Below are 8,012 nucleotides of genomic sequence, written 5' to 3'. Positions count from 1 at the left end.
GGTGGCATCATTGATGGACTCAAGTGTGGCAGCGGTAGTGAGGTTGGCCCAGGATCGAACATTGTTTCGTTCTGCTTTGCATGGGGTCGCTATGAGTCGGTTCCGACTCGATGGCACCTGACCAAAACAACAACAGGGTTGGGAGGGAAAGGTTGGGGTTAATTAAATTTAGCTTTGGGAATAAAGTAAAGATTAGGGGTTGGGTTAGAGTTAGTGTTATAATTGGAGCTATGTTAGTTTTAGGGTTAGGATTGAGGCTAAGGTTAAGGTTAGGGAGAAGGTTAGGTTTAGGGTTAGAGTTAGGATAAGGTTTAGGGTTAGGATTGTGGCTATGGTTAAGATTGGCATTAGGGTTAGATTTTGGATTAGGATTAGGTTTAGTCTTTGGACTAGGGCTAGGATTAGGGTTTGGGTTAGGATAAACATTGTGACACAGCTTAGGAATTATGTTATAATTGGGGATAGGGTTAGGTTTGTTGTTGTTATTAGGTGCCATCGAGTCAGTACCGAATTATAGACACCTTACGCACAGCAGAACGAAACACTGCCAGATCCTGGGCCAGCCACACTACTGTTGCCACACATGAGTCCATCGATACTGCCACTTGGCCAGCCCATTTTGTTGGAGGAAGGCTATCATGTTTGGTAAGGTGGAAGGTCAGAGAAAAAGAGGAAGGGTTAGGATTAGGGTCAGTGATATATTTAGTGTTAGGGTTGGGACTAACCCCAACCCTAGGCTCAGTCCTAATGCTAACCATAACCCTATCTATTCCCAGTCCTAACCCTAACCCTAACTAAACTCCTAACCTTTACCATAGTTAGAAACCTAACCTATCCATAGCTGCAACCCTAACAATAACCATATTTCTAGCCATAGCCCCTATCATAATCAAAACTTTAAACCTATCACCAATTGATCCTAAACCCCAAGCCTACTCCCAACACTAATCCTAAACATAAACGTATACTCAACCTTAGACCCAACCCTAACCCAAAGCTAAACCTAACCCTTACCTTACCATTAACTCTAGACTCAATCCTAAACCTAGTTTTAACCCCAATTACAACACTAACCTTAACTCTAGGCCCAAAACTAACCCCAACCTTCGAACTTACAATAACCCCAATGATAACGCTAACTGTAACATGAACCCTAATCCTAACACTAACACTATTACTAATGCTGTCGTGTTAGTTCCAACTAATAGTGAAACTTGTGGTTCAAACTGACCTTTTAGTCCAGCTCATTAACCCATAGTGTGACACTACCACAACACTAACCCTAATCTAAACCTAACCCTAGGTCATACCTCAACCCTAACCCTTACACTAATCCTAATCGTAGTCCCAACCCTAACTCTAGCCCAACTACTTAGTTCTTATTTGTGCCATTCAGTTACATATATGTTGTTGCTGTTGTTATGTGCCGTGGAGTCGGTTCCGACTCATAGCGTCCCTGTACAGGGTTTCCAAGGCTGTAAATCTTTACGGGAGCAGAAAGCCTCATCTTTCTCCCGCAGAACAACTGGTAGTTTCGAACTGCTGACATTGTGGGTCGCAGCCCGATTCGTAACCTCTATGCTACCAGAGCTATATATATTATATGCTGCATATGGTTTCCAAGGCTGTATATCTTTCCTGTAAATGGCTGGTAGTTTTTAACTGTTGACCTTGAGGTTATTAGCCCAACTTATAACCCGAGCTTATATATATACACATTTTGTGTAAAAAAAAAAAAAAAAAGATGGAAATTTTCTCTTGCTCCAAATAAAATGTGCCTAAGTACATTACATCTAATCAGTTTGACATTCTAGAAAATAGGCTTTAGTTTATGAAACAGTAGTGTTACAAATATTTTTGGTAAATGAGGAAATAATGTACTGTTTCATGCATTCATGAACATAATAAAGTCTAAAAGGTTTTACATGTTATCCAAGATACTTTGTGATGTAAGGAGGGGCAAGTTCTGTATACATTCCATGAAGGAGAAAACCTGCACATATTTTTTATTCAAGCTCATGGAAACACGAGTTTTCATGTTTTAAAAATACACTCTATATTGCAAAGATGGAAATGTACCCCAAGCACTATGTCAATTAGAAAGCAATGAACAGCGTCATTTGTCCAGGCATTTTATATAGTATCAAAGTGCAGTTTTTTACAAAAATGTCAGGAAAGCAACCAATGGGAACAAGAAATCACTGTATACTCTGTTCCAGAAGTGTATGGAATCAAAACAGCCTACATTTTGTCAAAAACACCATGCATTACAAAGATGAGAAAGTTCTAAATCCTACCTATGAATTGGAAAACACTGTACTTATAATGAACAACATGAAATGCAAAACAGTTGTATATTCATGCCTTGAGAGTACCTTTTGTGTTATAAGAAGGTAAAATATCCCAATTCATTGTGCTTTTCCAGAAAACATATTTTTACCTTCATGTTCAGGGAGGAGGCACTGTGTGTTATCAAGAAGGGGAAGACTACAAATTAAACGTCATTAAAAAGATGAGATAAAGCTTTCCACCTACAAATGCATCATTTCAAAAAACGTAACATAATTTCAAAGTATGGTAAAAATTCCAAGGATGAAAATTTTCTCAATCATTTCTATGATTGGGGAAACAATGTACAAAGGCTCTCATTGAGGTGTGTGAAATAAAATAGTTTGAACTTTCCAGTTCTCATAGCAAATATTGTAATGGGGAAACTTGTGTTAACTTCATTTTGGATTCATGAACTTGAATTTGAGAACTTCCCTATATATTGTTTTCTTATTCACAAAGTGAATTTGCAATACTTCCATCCTTGGAACACATGTAAATTTTTTTTTTGAAGTAATGATTTATTGTGTTTTACATGAAAGTTTCCACAGCACATTAGTTTCCTATTTAGTAATTTCTACTCATTTTTTTTTCAATTATATTGATTACATTTTATATTATGTCAGCTTTCTCCTTATTTCCATTCTGGTGATTATATTTCCAGTAATCTAGGTAGTTTCCCTGTCTCCTGGTTTTCTTGTCATTATTTTAGAATAGATGTTGATTGGCCTCTTATAAGTGAATTTTTAAAGTTTTTTTTATTGTGAATTGATTGAGTGATAGTTTACATGGGAGAACATCAATTTTACATTCATTGCTTCACTGCAATGATTACAATATCCTTGCATCATCATTAAATATTATTTGCTTCTATTCCCTCTGTTTGTTGTTGTTGTTGTTCGTTCGTTTGTTTTGTGTGTGGTTATTTTTGTAGGTTGATGTATACGGAAAAACTCAGGAATATATAATAATTTTAAAAACCCAAGGGCATATTCTGCAAGCCTTCCTCCTGGACACCTTTCTCTTTCTATGAGAAAAGAATAGAGTTCTCAGCTGCTCTATCTCTCCATGTCTTCATCTCTGCCTCCATCTCTGGTGTCACTGATAGTGTCCCACATTCCATTTTCCTCTTCTTGCTTGATGGTCCTAGAATGTACAATTAAATGTTCCTGGAATGTACAATTAAATACTTCCCCCTTTTTTTTTACAAAACTTCTACCTTTACAGTTGTGACAGTCACAAAGAGTTGTGATAACAATTACACACTACTGAATCATAAGAATCTTATCCCCATCTCCTTTCAACAGACCCGTCTAGTACAAGATGAAAACTACTCCATGGGGTTTCTACCTTCCTCTGCACACTCTGAAACTGAACTCCCTCTTGAAATCTTTATAGCCCTCACGTTTTAGATTGTTGTTATTGGTGTTATTAAGTGCTGTCGAGTCGGTTCCTACCCATAGCGACCCTGTATAGGGTTTCCGAGGAGCAGCTGGTGGGCGTGGAGGAAGGTAGAGTCTCTAAGGAATAGTATCCAGCCTGTCCAGGAAGGGCTGATGAAATGAAATGCAGAGGGGTCTCTTGTAATGCAATAGTGAATAATTGCTATCAGGACTTATAGTGAGGGTTGGAAATGTAAAGGTGGACATTTTATACAGCAAGGATGGGTGTGATTAACTTTTCAGTCTAGGAGTGGAGGGCTTTGAGACCATCAATGGAGAAGAGCTGAGAGCGGGATCCTACCCAGGGAAGCAGTGATGCCTGAGATGGAGGCAGAGAAGATGACGTGAAGAAATGGAGTGGCTGGGGACTTGAGATCCAGAGAGGGAAAGGGACTGTGTGCTGAGGGCTGTGGGGGATGTGGGTGCAGGCTGCCAAAAGAACCAATAGATCTGTTTTGGAAGAAGTGCAGCCAGAGTGCTCCTTTGAGACCAAGATGGCCAAACTTCATCTCTCATACTTTGGACATATTGTCAGGAGGAAACAGTCATTAGAGAAGGATACCATGCTTCTAAGATGGAGGGTCAGAGAAAAAGAGGAAGACCCTTAATGAGATGGATTGGCCAGGTGGCAGCTTTGATGGACTCAAGTGTGGCAACAGTGGTGAGGTTGTCCCAGGATCGGACATTGTTTCCTTCTGCTGGGCATAGGGTCGCTATGAGTCAGTTCCGACTTGATGGCACCTAACAACACCAATAGCAACCTCTCTGAGTATAGGTCAGGTTCATCAAATTGAAACAATTTACCCTTGTTTCCTTTATCAATCTTTCTCTAGTCGATTTCTGATTATAGAGGCTAGGTCAAAAAGGTACTGTATGCAAGTCTGAGTGTTCTTGTGCATCTCCCCTCACTTCATATCAGTGGGATGCTTCACTCTCAGCTCTAGCCCTCTGTGGCTAAGTCCTTGTCCATGGGCTCAAGTGCCCTCAGGTCTCACCACACTTTGGACCAACCAGCCCTTCCTCTTCTTTGTCTCTTCTCCAGGTCAACGGGATTCAATGGACTGGGGTTGAACTCAGCCCATTTCTTCATTGATGCCTTTCCGCTTCTTCCACTCTCCAGTAGACCACTGTGGTCACCATCAAGCTTACATGATTGTTTCTGTATTCCCTTTGAGTTTCAGTCTTAGAGGGGAGTTTGTCCTGAAGTCACTTACTTGATAGCCTTGATGTCTTCCTGGCAAATAGCTTGCTTATCTTGTAGTAGCCAGTCATGCTGACATTTTTGTTTTGGGTTTTTCCTATGATCTTTCTTTGAAGATGTATCTTCTGTCACTGTAGCTGTTCCTGTCTTTTGTCCTTTTTAGTGGGAATGTCCCACCTCTGGTTCTGGATGGGACTCAGGATTCCACCTAATGTCCTATCCTCTGTAGAGGCTTCACACGAGACCTATTTCACTGGGAAAGTTGTAGAACCCTTATTATTTACCCTCTTCAAGCTATACCTAGATCCCTGTATCCCAGAACCCTGTTGTTCCAAGATTGAGTATGCACCACTATTTATCTCTGTCCCACTAAGCCATGCAAACCTGTCTCAGTGTTTCCCTATCTATCTTGTTCTTCTGCCTCCTTTCCCCTTCTTGTATTGCCATCCCCAACACTCAAACTAAACCCCCACCCAATCCCATTGTGGTTGCCTTATTTTCCATTAGTTCTACCCTCCATTTCTGACAGTCTATTTTATCCTGTAATCTACCTGAACTTTCCTACCACCTGGATTTCTGTTCTTCTGTGTTTACCTTTTTTCACATTGTAATTGTTTTGATCATAGACTGACCTCCCAGATCCTTTGTTCTTATAATTTTATTCTGTTCTTTACTCTTCCATTTGTTGATTGATTTCAGGGTGATGCTGCCACGTACATCAATCTGTACTTGATGTCTGTTCTCGTTGATTCTCAGTCCATGGAGCTTCCTTTAGGATGTTTTTCATTGCAGGGTTGCCTTTGGCAAAATCCCTTACCTTCTGTTTATCCTGGAATGTTTTGATTGCACCATCATATTTGATTGTCAGCTTTGCTGGGTAGAGGACTCTTGGGTGGTAAGTCTTTTTCTTTCAGGGTTTTATATATGTCTCCCCATTGCCTTCTTGCCTTCATGGTTTCTGTTGAGAAATCCGAGCTTACTCTGATTTGCTTGCCTTTGTATGTTATACTTCTCTTTTCCCTAGCTGCTTTCACGATCCTGTCCTTATCTTTGATTTTGGAGAGCTTGAATATTATGTCTTGATGATTGTCTTTTAGGGTCTATCCTTCCTGGGGTTCACTGAGCTTCTTGAATGCTTATATTTTTACTTTTCAGGATGTTAGGGAAATTTTCTTCCAGAAGCTCTTCAGCTATTTCCTCTGTGGACTTGTGTGATTCTTCCTGTTCCTGAATGCCAATAATTCTTAAGTGATTCCTCTTCATATTGTCCAACGTGAATCTTAGGACTTCTTCAGATTTTTTAAAATCCTACTTTGTGTTTGCTCTTCTATCTTAGTAGTGTTGAAAGATTTATCTTCTAGCTCATTAGTTCTGGCTTCTATCTCTTCAATTCTACTCTTTTGCCCTTTCAGTGTATTGTCCATTTCTGATATTCTATTATTAATCATTTGAACCTCTTTCTGGAGGTTTTGAATTGTTTCCAATGCTGTATCTATCTTATTTGGTTGTTCCTGAAGTGCTTTCCTGACTTCTTCCGTATTTTTGTCAACTCCATTATATAGTGTTTTGATACATTTTATAATCATTTTTCAGAATTCCTTCTCAGGCATGTCCAAAGCCTGCCCATCTTCCAGTATGGAATGTTGGTCTACTTCCAGCTCATTTGCCTCAGTCACTTTATCTCGTTTCTGGACATGTGCAGATATGGTCACCTGCTTTTGTTTTGGGGGCATATTCGGAGGTCATCTATGACCTTAATACTTAGATGGGTGTGTATTTTGGTATTTTTTATGCTTTCTGATTGCCTATGGGTAGATGTGATCAGGAAATGGGCTTCCATTTTCACTCTTCTTGAGAAATTTCAAGATGCCACTATTGGTTGTTTTGACATAACTTGGGATTTAATTTGCAGCCTGTTTCCTCTTTTGTCTGCTTGTCCCACTCCACAATCCTCATTCGGGCTTTTTTTCTAGCTAGAAACAGTTCAGGGCCAGCTGTGGCCATTTGGTTTTAAGTGGAAAATGTCTCTTTACATTTCTAGGAGATCTGTGCGCATGAATAATAGAACACTCTGTGGGTGGGGCTGGGGTGTCCAGTAGCTCAGGCACCCCTATAGTCACCAGAATGGAGGTGTGCAGACAGCAAGGGACCAATGAACAGATACCAAAAGAAAAGAATGTCCTCACCTTTATCTCCGTGGTTCTGTCAGGCATCCATGGCTGCTCTAATCCTTCCCTCAATTGGTCTCACCCAAGATGGCAACTCCTGGAGCAGCTGAGCATCTTGAATTAGAAATCAATGGATTTATTGATTCTGCTACAAATTCCCCTAGCTGTAAGCCTTCTAACCTTTTAAATATTCCTTTATATGTTTTTCAGAGTTCTGGGACCATCCTCTGAGCATGCTTGGTCCTGTATTCTGTGTTGTTGCTGAAGGAGCTCCTTACTGCACTTCCACCTGATCTGCCATCTTGTTTGTTCTGTCAAAAATTGTTTTCCTAAAATCTTTCTCTAGTAGAGTTCTGATCATCAAGTTGTCGAGGCTAGGTTGAATGGGTACTATCTACAAGTTTGAGTGTTCTTGTGCTTTTCCCCTCTGTCGGGAGCCAGCACTGGTGCCATCTAATGGTGTAGGTTGAGATGGCCCTCATGCTCTTATAATTGGCCTGAAGACAAGTTTCACCTGGTTAAGGTGATATCAGTGATCGAGACTTATTGTTAGTTGTAACTAGGACAATCCTGGGAAAATGGAACTTAAATTGAGCTAAAATCGTGTGATTCTGTGTTGCTATAACAAAGCTTATACTTATGTAATCATATCCTTGTTACTATAGAAAACATTGTAACTAGGCAGAATAACTATGATCTAATGCTAAAAGTCCTATATAAACCACGTTGCTACAATAAATTATGTCACTGGCCATCAGCCTGTTGATCCTTATCTGATTAATTAAACCTCACCTCTCCTTCGACCCCGATATCTAGTGCCCACGTGGGGGCTTGAATATGAGAGACAACGAGAAGGACCCTCCTGAGGAAATA

This window comes from Chrysochloris asiatica, unplaced genomic scaffold, assembly GCF_000296735.1.
Source record: "Chrysochloris asiatica unplaced genomic scaffold, ChrAsi1.0 scaffold00208, whole genome shotgun sequence".
Lineage (NCBI taxonomy): Eukaryota > Metazoa > Chordata > Mammalia > Afrosoricida > Chrysochloridae > Chrysochloris > Chrysochloris asiatica.
This window is presented reverse-complemented; position numbering follows the sequence as displayed.